Genomic DNA, 14,354 nt, shown 5'->3' on the forward strand with positions numbered 1-14,354 from the left:
GTAGACTAAAGACACTCCCGCCATGTGCTGGATAACTTGAAACATTTTGTTCTGTTAAGATGAATGTTTAGTCAGTTATTTTAGAACTTCATATGATTTTGAACTGAATGGGTATCATTTTGACAAATTGCAACCCGTCGGGAGAAGGCACGTAACCCGTTTTGGGTCCCGACCCATATTTTAAGAAACCAGGATGTGAAATATTCTTTAATGCTGGTATTTGTAGTTTTCATTAAATACCCTAACTAGGTGAAAATGACCACTGCAAATCCACTTCAATCATCAAATTTGTATGTGGAAAGTACAACCTGATACTATGAATAACATCCTAATGTTTTTTTACACTTGAGTGTTATAGAGTTGTGTGCCTCTTTGTACTTTGTACTGTACCCAAAAATCACCTTTTTCCATAATTGGAAAAGCTGTCTCCAACCAAGTGTATATTCAAAAATGTGACCCCAATTGTTGGACAAAAACATTCCCATTCCTCATCAAGCTATTATTGAAGTGCCCTTGAGCAAGGCACTTAATCCCAGACAACTGCTCAATGGCCAAGGGTAGACACTGTTGATTGCAGAGACTGGTTGTAGTGGACAGCTCCCAGTTGCGAATGTCTGTGACTGTATTTGGCAGGGTGTAGCTGAAAAAGTGCTCAGCTAATCTTTCCATGGATACATGTTAAAACACTTCCCAGTTTTCACATAAACAGTGTGTTGTATCGGATAAAGATACTAGGTACCCGCGTTGTTGTCAAACCAGAAGTATACTCTAGTTAAGAATGGGATGTCCAGACAGGCGCTCCTGATGTTTCTTGCACGTTTATTAACAAAAGCACACATTGGCTGCTTCTTAAAAACACTTGCTGTCACTCAAAAACACTGGATGTATACAACAATTCAAGTTCTGAATCGGCGTTCTCCAAACTAATCTAACAAAAATGTCCGCTGATCGTATCCCGTCTTTGGCAATGTGGATATAGGCTATTCTTCATCGCTGGGGCAGTCCGTTCTACGTATCCTTCCTTGTATTCATCATCTTCTCTTTCATCTCTGCCCTAGTGTCTTGATGGCCCTGTATTTATAGCAGGCCTGGGTCCAGCTGATGACATCGCAGCTAGTGACATCATAACAGGTTTTCCTCCAATCCACAAACAGTTCGTTTTCAGTTTGAAAATGTAGGCGTGGCCTATCGCTAACTGCCCTGCTGAAGACAGTATTTCTTTCCAACTCATTTTAAGACTAAATCATTGTTACTATTACATTTACTACACATGATATATGAATATTAAGGTACTTCTCTCAGGGACACACATTTCAACATAACACATTACTTGTTTTGTCCCAGAGTAAACCACCAAGCTGACATTCACATGAGTTATTTCCAATTCAGTGTATTTATACGGCATTTCATATTATTTGACTTATTCAACTTGTTTACCTAGATTAATTAAAGTCTTAAACCATGCCTTTCTAAATAATTACATTTATTTAACACTCGTATTAGCTATTTGAAAATGATCTTTCCTTAATCCTATACATTTGGCTATAAACCACTAAGTTTACTATCAAAATGTTTCCCTGGTTAAACACATAATTTCAGTGATAATTGTAGTTAATCTGGTTTAAATTGAATATAGAAAAATACATTTCTAATGTGTCCTAATTACTAAACATCTCCTTCCTCCTATCTATTTGTGCCCCAGCTTTTCACACCTCTGAGAGAAACGGCTGTGAGCCTGCTTGTATGCAAATGCGTTTGTCTCCCTTCTTCAGTTACTTACCGCATTTTCTGATTACTTGCATTTTTTTGTTACAGAATGAGTTATTCTTAAAAGATATATACTTTATCCCACATAATACTTTGAAGATGTAATGCTTTAAGTTACTTTTTTAAAAGTCTTGATTCAACCAGAAGCTCGGGCCATGTTTTATTTCATGATTCAAGAGCAGCCTACCTGCGGGCGGCTACGTGGTGCAGTGGGCAAGGCGCTCACCACGAATACTGGAGACTGGGCTCGAACAGGTTCGCCTCCCTGTTCGAGCCCAGCGCTCCACAATGCTTTCAGTTTAGCTGGTCGTCCGCACTAATACACATTGGCAGTATTAGGGGGAGGGAAACTGATGGGTGGGGATCGGGCGTTGTGGACAGCGACTCCTACAGGTCGGTTGGTGCGCCTGCGCAGTAGAATCAGGAAGCGACGGGGGCGGGGCACCTCCAAAGCCCAGACCCCTGACGCTGAAAGATCGAGCCGCGCAGGTGGAAAGATGCGACTGCTGTTACCTCGAGTATTGGATGGGACTCGTGCTATGTATGACTTAGTCCACATTGCAGCCAGCTTGTGGGAGGCATGAAACGGCGTTCAAAGACGGGGGAGGGTTGAATTGGATGATACGAAAATTGGGATGGGAGAAAAAATAGAAAATGGGAGAAAAAGTGGATTAAAAAAAAAAAGAGCAGCATACCTGCTCACACAACACTGTGTTGAAATAGCTGTTTATCACATATACATGTGATTTGAATGTTAACACCGTCATTGGCCGAATCATTCTTTGCGTCTTCGGGGGTGAATCATGAATCCCTGTAAAAATACATTTAAAAACATCTTTTCATCATAGAATATGCATTCTTAATAATAACTAGAGGTGGGCATAGATAATTTTTTTTAATCTAGATTAATCTATCTGCAATCCTGGATTTTATCTAGATTAATCTAGATTAAAATGGCCCAAAAAAAGTAAGTTATATTTCACTTGGTCTTGTTCACACAGCTGGGACCATTTTGGGTCTCAGCCACCATATATCTTAATTTCACATCCTGGCCTGAAACTCCTCACTGACCTGACTAGCTGGTCTCGTTGTTGGCAAAGTCTTTGAGGCTCCTCGGCGTGTGAACTTTTAATCAAGAAATTCAAATAGCCTACTGTTCTAAATTTAGTTGCTTAGGTCACCACACTTTTATCATTACCTTCCCATTGTCTTTGTAGACACGGCTGCCTTGCATGGCCACAGACAACTTGTCTCCTTTAATGTTTTCCTAGTTAAGGTCACTAGAGGATTTTCTCTAAATGGCTTCCTCCTGAATTCCAAATTGGGAGTTAATATGTATAATTTAACAGCCAAATTATACTACAAGTGTTCCTCGGTGGATCATTTCACCTACCTCGGCTCCACTCTGTCCTAATGCTGCTCCCTTGACGCGGAGATACACACGTATCAATAAAGCCGCATCATCCTTTGGACGCCTACGCAGTACGCAGCAGGGTTTTTGAAAACAGAAACCTGAAGTTCAGCACCAAGGTTGCCGTTTACAACGCAGTATGTCTCTCCACTCTGCTCTATGGAGCAGAATCCTGGACCCCATACCGCTGGCACATCACCAACCTGTAGGCCTTCCACATCCGTTGCCTACAAAGGATCCTCGGCCTGACCTGGGAAGATCGAGTCCCCCACGCAGACGTCCTCAACAACACCAACTCAATCTGTATGGCCGCAGCTGTGGCCAAAAAACATCTTCGCTGGATAGGGCACACCATATGTATGCCTGACTACCGCCTGCCCCGCCAAGTCCTCTATGGCCAACTGAGAGGAGCAAAGCGGGCTGCTGGAGGCCAAAAGAGACGCTTTAATATTATACCAGGGACCTCCTAAAGTGTGCAAACAACACTTTTGACTTGTTTACATAAGGGTCCTCCATTTTCAATTCATCAAGACATTTATGACATACAAGACATACAAATATACGGTACTGTGTAAGAAAAAGATATCATAAAAAAAAATATATAGCGAAGGAGAAGAAACTACATTGGAGGGGGGGGGGGGGATTTTGACATTTACCGGCGCCAGTTTCTAATTGCAGCCACCCGTAGGTGCTCTTTGAGAGTGGTTTTGAAGGAAGGTAGGGATTCAGATTCCTTTACGGCTGTGGGTACGGTGTCCCACATTATTGTGGCATATTTGCAAAACGTGTTTAGTCCCTTGTTTGACCCGAATCTGGGTTGAACGTGATTTGTGGAGCTCCCTCTGGTGTTGTGGTCGTGGACTTCACTGACCTTTAGGAAGTATTTCAACAGGTACATGGGTATCAGTGTTGCCCTTATATGCATTCAGCAGCGGCACATAATTAGGACCGCCACTGCTATGAACTAAACTATTAAAAGAAATTATATATATATATATATATTTTTTTTTTTATCATTTCATTTGGCCTGTGGGAGGTGCTTAATGTAAAAGACTGACCTGAGGAAAAGGCTGCAGGGAGAACATCTGGCCGCTTGTATGCGTCTCAGCATCAATGGACCCCTACCAGTGAATTTCCCAAAGAGCCCCTGGAGCTTTTCTTTCAAAAGCCCAGGAAAATGAAATGCTCTAATGCAGAATGTAGCCTATCTATGCCACTGAGACTTCTTAGGTGTAAAGTGCTGTTGTAGTGTTATGATTTGTGTATGTTAGACAGTTAGTATGTTAGTATTTATATTATCTATTAAATCATCTATATCTATGTTCAATACAAATAGTGTACAAGTGTTGAGGCATGTCATTAATCTTGACATTTACTTTGATTACAACTACACTGCAAAAAAAAAATCTTATCAAGTGAACATATCTTGTATTTGGTACAATAAGTCTATTGAGTAGGATTATCTTGAATGATCTTATCCCACTGGCAGATAATTTAGCTTTTTATCTGATTTTGGTCAATTTAATCTTGTTTTAAGAAAACAAGATTAACATTTTCAAGTTCAAGTTTCTTTAATAGTTGTCATACAGAAGTACAGAATACTTTTATACAAAATGCTTCTTACTGTTACGCTCCAGAGACTGCTAGACAAGATAAGTATGAAATAAAATAAAGTAGCATGTAAAAAGAAGTAAAAATAGAGGTCACAGTGTTCAGTATAGACATATGTACAATGTTCGATGCAGACTAGAAGTAACTGAGTTACCATACAATATACAATATACTATGCAATATACTAATATACAATACTATATAGTGCAAAGCAGAAATGGGATGAGGTACAAGTTAGGTACAATTTACAGTAAGGTGTACGAGTTGTAGTGCAAATCCTTTACCAATAAATATAAAGTGTGTTTAGGTGATCGAAAGTGTGGAGAGTGGGTGCTGCAGTGTGTTGTTTGTTTAAAGTGAGTGTGTGTGTGCTGTGTGCATTTGATGGTCTTGTGCAGTGCTATTCCCAAACCAGGAGGTGATGTTGCCAGTCAGGATGCTCTCTATTGTACATGAGTAGAAGTTCTTAAGGATCTTCTGACTGACTTGGAACTTCCTTAGGCGCCTGAGGAAGTAGAGGCGTTGTCGTGCCTTCTTCACAACACTGTCAATGTGTGTGGTCCATGTCAAGTCCTCGGATATGTGGACTCCGAGGTACTTAAAACTGTTCACTCTCTCAACCGGTGCACCGTCGATGCTGAGGGGGCTGTAGTCCTTGACCCCCGACCTCCTAAAGTCCACAATCATCTCCTTTGTTTTGCTGACGTTCAGGGAGAGTCAGTTCTCCTGGCACCATCCCGCCAGGACCTTGACCTCTTCCAGGTAGGCCCTCTCGTCGTTTGCAGAGATCAGGCCCACCACTACTGTGTCGTCAGCAAATTTGATGATTGTGTTGTTGCTCCGCTGAGCCACACAGTCATGTGTGTACAGGGAGTAGAGGAGGGGGCTCAGGACACAGCCCTGGGGGGCCCCTATGTTGAGGGTGATGGATGAGGAGGTGCAGTTGCCTGCTCTCACCACCTGGGGTCTGCCCATCAGGAAGTCCAAGACCCACTGGCAGAGGTCATAGTTCAAGCCCAGGTCCCTGAGCTTGGCTATGAGTTTGGAGGGGACTATGGTATTGAATGCTGAGCTGTAGTCGATGAATAGCATTCTCACATAGTTCCCCTGCCTCTTGTCCAGGTGTGATGCTGCTGTGTGCAGCACATGGGCATTTTCTTAAAACAAGATTAAATTGACCAAAATCAAGAAAGAAATCAGCAAAATTATCTGTGGAATAAGATAATTCAAGATAATTCTACTCAATATTGGACTTATTGTACCAAATACAAGATATTTTCACTTCATAAGATTTCTTTTTTTGCAGTGTACAAATACGCAGCTACCTGGGCCTCCAGAGCACTTCTAGTGTCAGCGGGCACACGCACCAAAAACATCCTAGCAAATTCACACGCACATGACTCCATGAACATGAACATCTCTAACAATTCTAAGGTAGTTTTAAGTTATTTCTCCGGCAGCGTGCACGAATATGGATTCCGGCGGCACGTGCGCACGCACAAATATGGATTCCGACAGAGTGCGCGCACCACAGCACCGCTGTTGAATTTCTTTTCAGGGGAAACACTCTTAGTTGTATATTGCATAGTAGTGTATATAAGAACCAGTTTCTCAGGAACCTAGCATGTCTTTTTTCACCATGCATATATTGTGTCATCTATTACATTTTTTCTATGCCTATTTTATTATTGTATTTTGCACAATCAATGCGGGCATGACCACCCGCATTTCATTTCTGACAAATAAACCTCTTGATTCTTGATCTTGTAGACCAGGCCCATTGCAAGTTGCTGTACTCTGTTGTCTACTCTAAGCCATCCTAGATTGTCGAAATGGGTAGGGGTAAGGTGGGTTATAGGAGTACGGCCAAGCAGTAGAGTGACCAGTTTGTTTTGTGATGTTTGTAGCCTTGTTTTTAGGGCCGTGCTTTGGTGGGGCGACAGAGGCTCGGGAGGTAGAGCAGTCGTCTGGCAATCCGGAGGTTCCTGGTTCGATTCCCGCTCAGCGTGTCGATGTGTCCTTGAGCAAGACACTTAACCCCTAATTGCTCCCGATGAGCAGGTTGGCACCTTGCATGGTTTCCTCCGCCGTCGGTGTGTGAATGTGTGAGTGAATCTGCGTGAATGGATCAAATGTGAGTAACAAATTGTAAACCGCTTTGGATAAAAGCGCTATATAAAAAAAGCAGCCATTTACCATTTACTTTGGTACCATGAGGTGCAAGCATAGTCGTAGAACCCTTGAATGAGTGCTCCTGTTAGAGTCTTCAAGGTATTCTTATTTACCAGAGAGGAAATCCTGTACAAAAATCTTGTTCGTTGGTTGACTTTTTTGATTACATTCGTTGCCATTTTGTCACAGGAAATATTTGCCTCTAGGATGGAACCTTCAACCCAGGTAGGTAATTTCATCTTTCCTTGTGACAATATTGTCACCCACTGTAACTGTTGGCCTTGCTGAGTTTGCTATTTGATCCAAAGGGAATGGATTCCGTTTTACCCAGGTGTAATGATAGTTTGTTATCAGCGAGCCAGGTGCAGATTCTGCAGACTTCAGAGCTGAGGGCTTTTTTCAACCTGCAACTTGTCCAGAGACCAGCAGGGCCGAGTCGTCCGCGAACAGGAACAAGTTGCAGTCACAAGCTGATGACATGTAATTTGTTAGGAACAGTAAAGGTCCTAGTATGCTTTCTTGTGGAACACCACAGCTCACTGGGAGGGGGGGGGGGGGGCAGTGTACCATTCACGTCCACCATCTGTTTTCTCCCCTCCAGGTAGGATTGCATCCAGCTCACTGATGAACTATCATCAGCAGCTCCCTATACTTGTCCTCAAACACACCTGAAACAAACACACACACAACTTGTCTTTCTACATTATCTTATCCTTTCTGCAACCCCTATGTATGTATTGTATATATTATGTGTGTTCTGGTGTAATTTCACTGTTATATTTGTTATATCTATCTATCTATCTATCTCTATCTATCTCTATCTATCTATCTATCTATCTATCTATCTATCTATCTATCTATCTATCTATCTATCTATCTATCTATCTATCTATCTATCTATCTATCTATCTATCTATCTATCTATCTATCTATCTATCTATCTATCTATCTATCTATCTATCTATCTATCTATCTATCTATCTATCTATCTATCTATCTATCTCTGTATATAGGGCTAGGTCTTAACAGGTTAACGGACATTTAACTAATGATGCAGCTAATAGCAGTGTGAAGATCTGTCTGTGTGTGTGTTGCTACCTTTTTACCTTTGGGTAAAAGAAGTGCAACTACTCTCAAACGATACTGAAAAGCAATGATGAATCAAACCCAGTTCTCCCATGTAAAAGGCAGCATAAATTACCACTACATCATTCATTATCTGAAAGGTGGTTCAAATTCTATCAAGTTGCTACAGTCAGCCATTCCAACTCACATCCATAACACTGCACCATAAAGCTAATAAATTATCACAAAATTGTAATAATAATTTTAAAAGAAAAATAATATTTATATATATATAATTTATTTTTTAATTATTAAAATATTGTGATAATTTATTAGCTTTATGGTATATATAATCGCTTTTAGGATACTGATCAAACAAATCAGTAGAATTAGAATATCACATGATTTACAATAGTAATAACCAATATAAAATAATGTTTGAAAAATGTTTTTTAACAGTTGAATTTAAATGAATACACACATACCAAGGAGATTCCCTTTTAAAAAGTGAATACACATTTTATATTATTTATTATTATTATTATTGGAGATTATTAAAGATAATATAATTTTCCATAAGAAAATAATATCACAGTGACATTACATTAGTAATTGTATTGTTCTGGTTTCTGTGCTATTCTGTTGTCTTGCTATGTCCACATCAAAACCATACCCCCCCATCAGCTGTGGAGAATTTCCAGTGAGATTTGGACCATTATGTCATTGTCATTTGCTCTGCGCAGGTGTTAAATTCGCCTAAGTACATACCCAAGTAAATGGAAGATTGCTCCAATTCTACAAGGAACATTTGCATGTTCTTGGTATCTATAGGGACATCTATGGACCTCAGGGAATGTATTCCCAGTGTCAGAAATATTGTGTCTTAAATATAAATTCTTCGTTTATTTTCACAACAGCAGTGCACACACACACACACACAACGCACGGACGCACGCACACTCACACACACACACACACACACACACACACACACACACACACACACACACACACACACACACACACACAGAATAATTGTCATCTATGTACATTAAGAATAAAATGCATGATTGATTAATCAGGATCCATGTTTTCACTTCACGAGACGAAGACATTCGTGCAGTTTTTCAAACCTGTGGGGACTCGGGAGCTTGTTCCACTCCGTTATGGCTTTAGCAATAGGGTCCAGCTGCAGACTCGGAGCCTCGAGGTCCAGATTGGTACTTCCGGCCTGCCACAGGACTTGTATCTCGAAGTACGTCTGACGTATCTCGAATTACGTCTGACGTTTCTCTACGTTAGCTAAGCGAACATTAAACGTTGTATTCATAAAATAATATAAAATCAGCAGCATGGGGAGGGCCGGGGGGAGGGGAGGTACAGGTAGTAGAAGACATAGAGGTACAGGTCACATAATTATAGTACAGTGGAGAAGTAAAAATGGAATAAAAAGGCAGTGTAAACAATATACAATATTATTAACTCTAATAATAACACGCCTCGCGGGCTCATTATAATACGAGAGCCGTGGGTCTGCATTGTATAGAGCGGATCCCCCGGCCGTATTCAAGCGCTGGAGCGCTTTGCGATGGATCAAACTGTATTAATATAGTAGTAATAATAGTAGTTGGCTAGTTGCGCGCTTCTGGCCACCTCCCGCAGTGCGCGCATACACACATACTGTCTGTAGCTATACAGTACGTGCAAAATTAATTGTCAAGACTCGCCAATCGCACAGGTTGCCTCATCTCATCTGGCTCTGCAAATAGATCTAGAGTCTGAATATCATATAATAGCCTGCTGATGATCTCTCTCTCTCTCGAGTCAAATCCATTCTGAGAACGGAATGCAGTGCCCGCGACGAGGGTCTTGATTGATTGATTGATTGATTGAAAATTGTATTAACAGATCATGCTGGACCTACAAAAGGCCTTTGACACTGTCAATCACTCCATTCTTGATTGAACATTTTATTAACAGATTGCAGAATGGGTACAGTACAGTAGCCTACAGCTCAATACACACAATTGTTAAGGGGAATATTAAAGGCAACCAACTTGTGTTCAGCTTTTCGTTCAGCGTTTCTCTGATTGGCCACACGGCCAATCAATCAATCCACTAGCACACGCCCTTGCGGCAAGAGAGACGCGGCAGAACGCTGGTCGAACCAGCGGTGTTCTGTTGTGTGACTGTACTACAGCCGGTGTTCTGTTGTGTGACTGTACTAAACTCTTCCACCATATGACCGACATTTGACATACAGTACACCTCCTATCTATGTTGGGATTATGTTTGGTCATGACAAAACAATAAAAATCGCTACTGTTAGTAATGCTGCCACCACCCACTTCAATGACAGAGCTCTCATATTTGCGAATGCATAAACTATATCTTAAATTATGGCGATGTGTCTAATATGGCTGTCGCGAAGTCATTGATAAGCGACAGCCATATTAGACACATAGCCATAATTTAAGATATAGTTTATGCATTCGCAAAATATGAGAGCGCGCCGCTGTCATTGAAGGGCTTCCTACAACAGAGCACCGCCCATAAAATTTTTCATAATATTTCAAATATCTTAATGATGTGTTTTCTATATTATATCCACAATCATTCATCTAAAAAATGGTATGGGCTTTGATTAAACATGTAACCTACACCTACTGTAACTTACTGTACCTCTGCTTCCTACAGCACAGCAGGTAATGACGTTAATCAATGGAACGCGAAACATAATAACGTTACGCTTTCTAGTTCAGCGCATTTCATAACTGTATGGGCTTTGTTTATACACGAGTGAATCTGGTAGTCTATGATACCCAGCGTGGATGGGCTTTCAGAGGGAGAGGCATGACTTCGCGACAGCCATATTAGACACTCACTGTACATCAGTGTGGAACTGTAATGTTATATGTTATTTCGCCGGTGGAGGCTGCTGAGCCTGAAGCGCAGCGGTGGTCTTTCCCCGGCGTCCGTGCACCGCCGCCGGCTTGATCCAGCTTCAGCAGCAGCAGCGGCGGTGCTCTGTTGTAGGAAGCCCTTCAATGACAGCGGCGCGCTCTCATATTTTGCGAATGCATAAACTATATCTTAAATTATGGCTATGTGTCTAATATGGCTGTCGCTTATCAATGACTTCGCGACAGCCATATTAGACACATCGCCATAATTTAAGATATAGTTTATGCATTCGCAAATATGAGAGCTCTGTCATTGAAGTGGGTGGTGGCAGCATTACTAACAGTAGCGATTTTTATTGTTTTGTCATGACCAAACATAATCCCAACATAGATAGGAGGTGTACTGTATGTCCACTGCTACCGCAGCTGAACACAAGTTGGTTGGAACAGCAGCCCAACAAGTACACAAGTTGGTTGCCGCGCTGCCGCTCGCTTGCTCCTTGGATTTCATTTGGGACGTGCGCTTGCCTGCGCGTGGGGGCGGGGGGGGGCGCGGCCAATCAGAGAAAAGCCGAACACAAGTTGGTTGCCTTTAATATTCACGCCCCCCGGCCCTCCCCATGCTGCTGATTTTATATTATTTTATGAATACAACGTTTAATGTTCGCTTAGCTAACGTAGAGAAACGTCAGACGTAATTAGAGATACGTCAGACGTACTTCAAGATACTTCCGCATAGTCCTGCCACAGGACTATTACGTCAGACGTACTTCGAGATACTTCCGCATTAGTCCTGTGGCAGGCCGGAAGTACCAATCTGGACCTCGAGGCTCCGAGTCTGCAGCTCGACCCTACTCGGCTTTAGAGGAAAAAGCAGACTGCACAAAGTACCAAGTTTTGGAATGCTACACTGCCCCCTAGAGGTTGACCTTGGAACAAAGCCCGTAAGGAGTGGAGGGGCAGCACGTTGTGTTCCTCGTGGCATGGCTTTGTGACTTGAAGTGTTCTACAGTATGTGTTCTCGTCTGAGCCTTCATATGTATGGTTTGACTATGGGGGGGTTATGATTGGTCAATTATAGCCATTGTAGACTGAAACCTGCCTGTTTTTCCTGGTATATGAGTGAATGGATGACTTCAAGGAAGGTGATGAAAAGAGGCGAGATGCCACAGTGTCTCCATGGTCCTCCCACAGTACGTGTACAAACTGCACAAAGCCTTGCTTTATATGGCAACATTCAAAGAACAAAAAGCATTTGATTCGTTCTCAGCCGGTGTAGTCTCTCCATTGCAGATGTTTATAAGGCATTTATAGGCTTAAACACCAGGGATGATCTTGATCCTTGCCTCCTTCTTATTAGTGCTCATATAATTGCTGCACCGCTTGCTCACATTTTCAATCTAACATTTATCTCTGGTAAAATCCCAAATGTGTGGAAAGCTGCTCAAGTCGTCTCTTTACATAAAGGTGGTGAATCCAGTGACTTAAATAATCATCATCCAATATCAAAATGATGCTTGTAGCATTTTACAACCACAGCAATCAGGGTTTAGACCAGGGCATAGTACAGTTACAGCTGCACTTGTAATAAAGGATCTTGATAACCGTCAGCACTATGCTGCACTCTATAGATCTATCAAAAGCATTTGACACTGTTGACCATTATATTTGAATAAGTAAGCTATCTTCCACAGTACTAGATGAGCTTTCTGTTAACTGGTTTTATGATTATCTCTCAGGGATAACTCAAGAGAACTGTTGCACCTGATAGTATCAAATCAAGCTCTCTTGAAATTAGCAAAGGTGTCCCACAACCACAAGGGTCTATTCTGGGTCCACTTGTTTTTACATTATATATAAATAACATGGTATTCTCTTCCCTGCATTGTGAATGCGGCACGGTGGTGTAGTGGTTAACACTGTCGCCTCACAGCAAGAAGGTCCAGGGTTCGATTCCTGCTTGGGGACCAGGTTTCCATGATGCCAGTTACCCAGGTGGGGTATCTCCCAGGCCTTTCTGTGTGGAGTTTGCATGTTCTCCCCGTGCTCGCAAGGGTTTCCCCCCCGATAAGATAAACCCAATGGAAAAACATGCACAACAACAAGATCGCTAACGCTGTGGCGTCCTTGACGAAGACGGACAGGAGCACTTGGATTGGTCCCCTGGCGCGGCTCACGTTGACGCCTGTCTGCTCCCGGCTGCCCTTGGGGGGAAGGACGACGGGATGGGTTAATCGCAGATACGAATTGCATGCATGCATCGCATGTGTGCCAATTGATGACCTCGGAGCAGGTCCTAAATTATAAATTAATGATGAACATTTGTATGCCGGTGATGCAATCTTGTATGCTACTGGCTCCATTCTTAACTGGCCACTACACATTTACAGTCTGCAATTGATGCCTTTCAGATATCTCTCATTAACCACAAGCTTATCTTTTATCTATCCGATAAAAACAAAATGTATTTTATTCTCAAGGTCTTGTGTGAGGAATACTCTTAATATTATTCATAAACTTCAAGGTTCTCACATTTTTATTGTAGAATTGTTTAAATACTTAAGGATTTGGTTAGACAATAGGCTATCTTTTTACACCCATGTGGAACACCTGTCTAGAAAGTAAAATGTGATTCTTGTATAGAAGAAAATTGTGCTTTTCTACTGCCAGTAGGACAACCATTGTACAATGAACAACTATGACTGTATTTTATTATAGTGACATTCTGTACATGCATGCATTTTTCTTCCTCCACCTTATAATCCCTAGATGCTGTGTATCATAGTGCATTGCATTTCATCACTTTACATTTCTCCCTCACCATTGTGTTTTATATGAAAAAGTGGGATGGCCTTTTTTAATAATTTTGGTATTTATCTATACGGCTCAGCTTATGAAACATCCCTATTATCTCTACTTCTTGATTGCTTTTAAATACAGCACATATGGTGCTAGGTCACAGGTACACCACATGTAAAAACTGAGCTTGGCAAAACTAGTTTTAGATATTATGCCGCATACAAATGGAATGAACTACAGAAAACAGTTCATTAGAAGTCTGTCATAAACAATCATTAGAAGATTTTAAAGTTTTGAACTCTGATATTTGATTGTAACTGTTTCCTTTGGTTTCCTTTGTTCTACTTGTTTGTTTGGAGTTTGACTTGTTTGGTAATCTATGTCTAAACTGTACTTGTCTGTCGAATGTGTTTGTATATACAAAAAATTACAAAAAAAAAAAATAAGATATTAATAATTCAAGAATTAAGCACTTGTGTGTCGATGTGTCAATGCTACAGCTTGTTCAGGACAGATGCAGTGTGTGTGTGTGTGTGTGTGTGTGTGTGTGTGTGTGTGTGTGTGTGGATCTAGCCCTCAGTGTAAATGAGAGAGGAACACATATGATCATTTGTTCATTTTCCCTC

This window comes from Notolepis coatsorum, assembly GCF_963971535.1.
Source record: "Notolepis coatsorum genome assembly, chromosome: 15".
Classification (NCBI taxonomy): Eukaryota; Metazoa; Chordata; class Actinopteri; order Aulopiformes; family Paralepididae; genus Notolepis; species Notolepis coatsorum.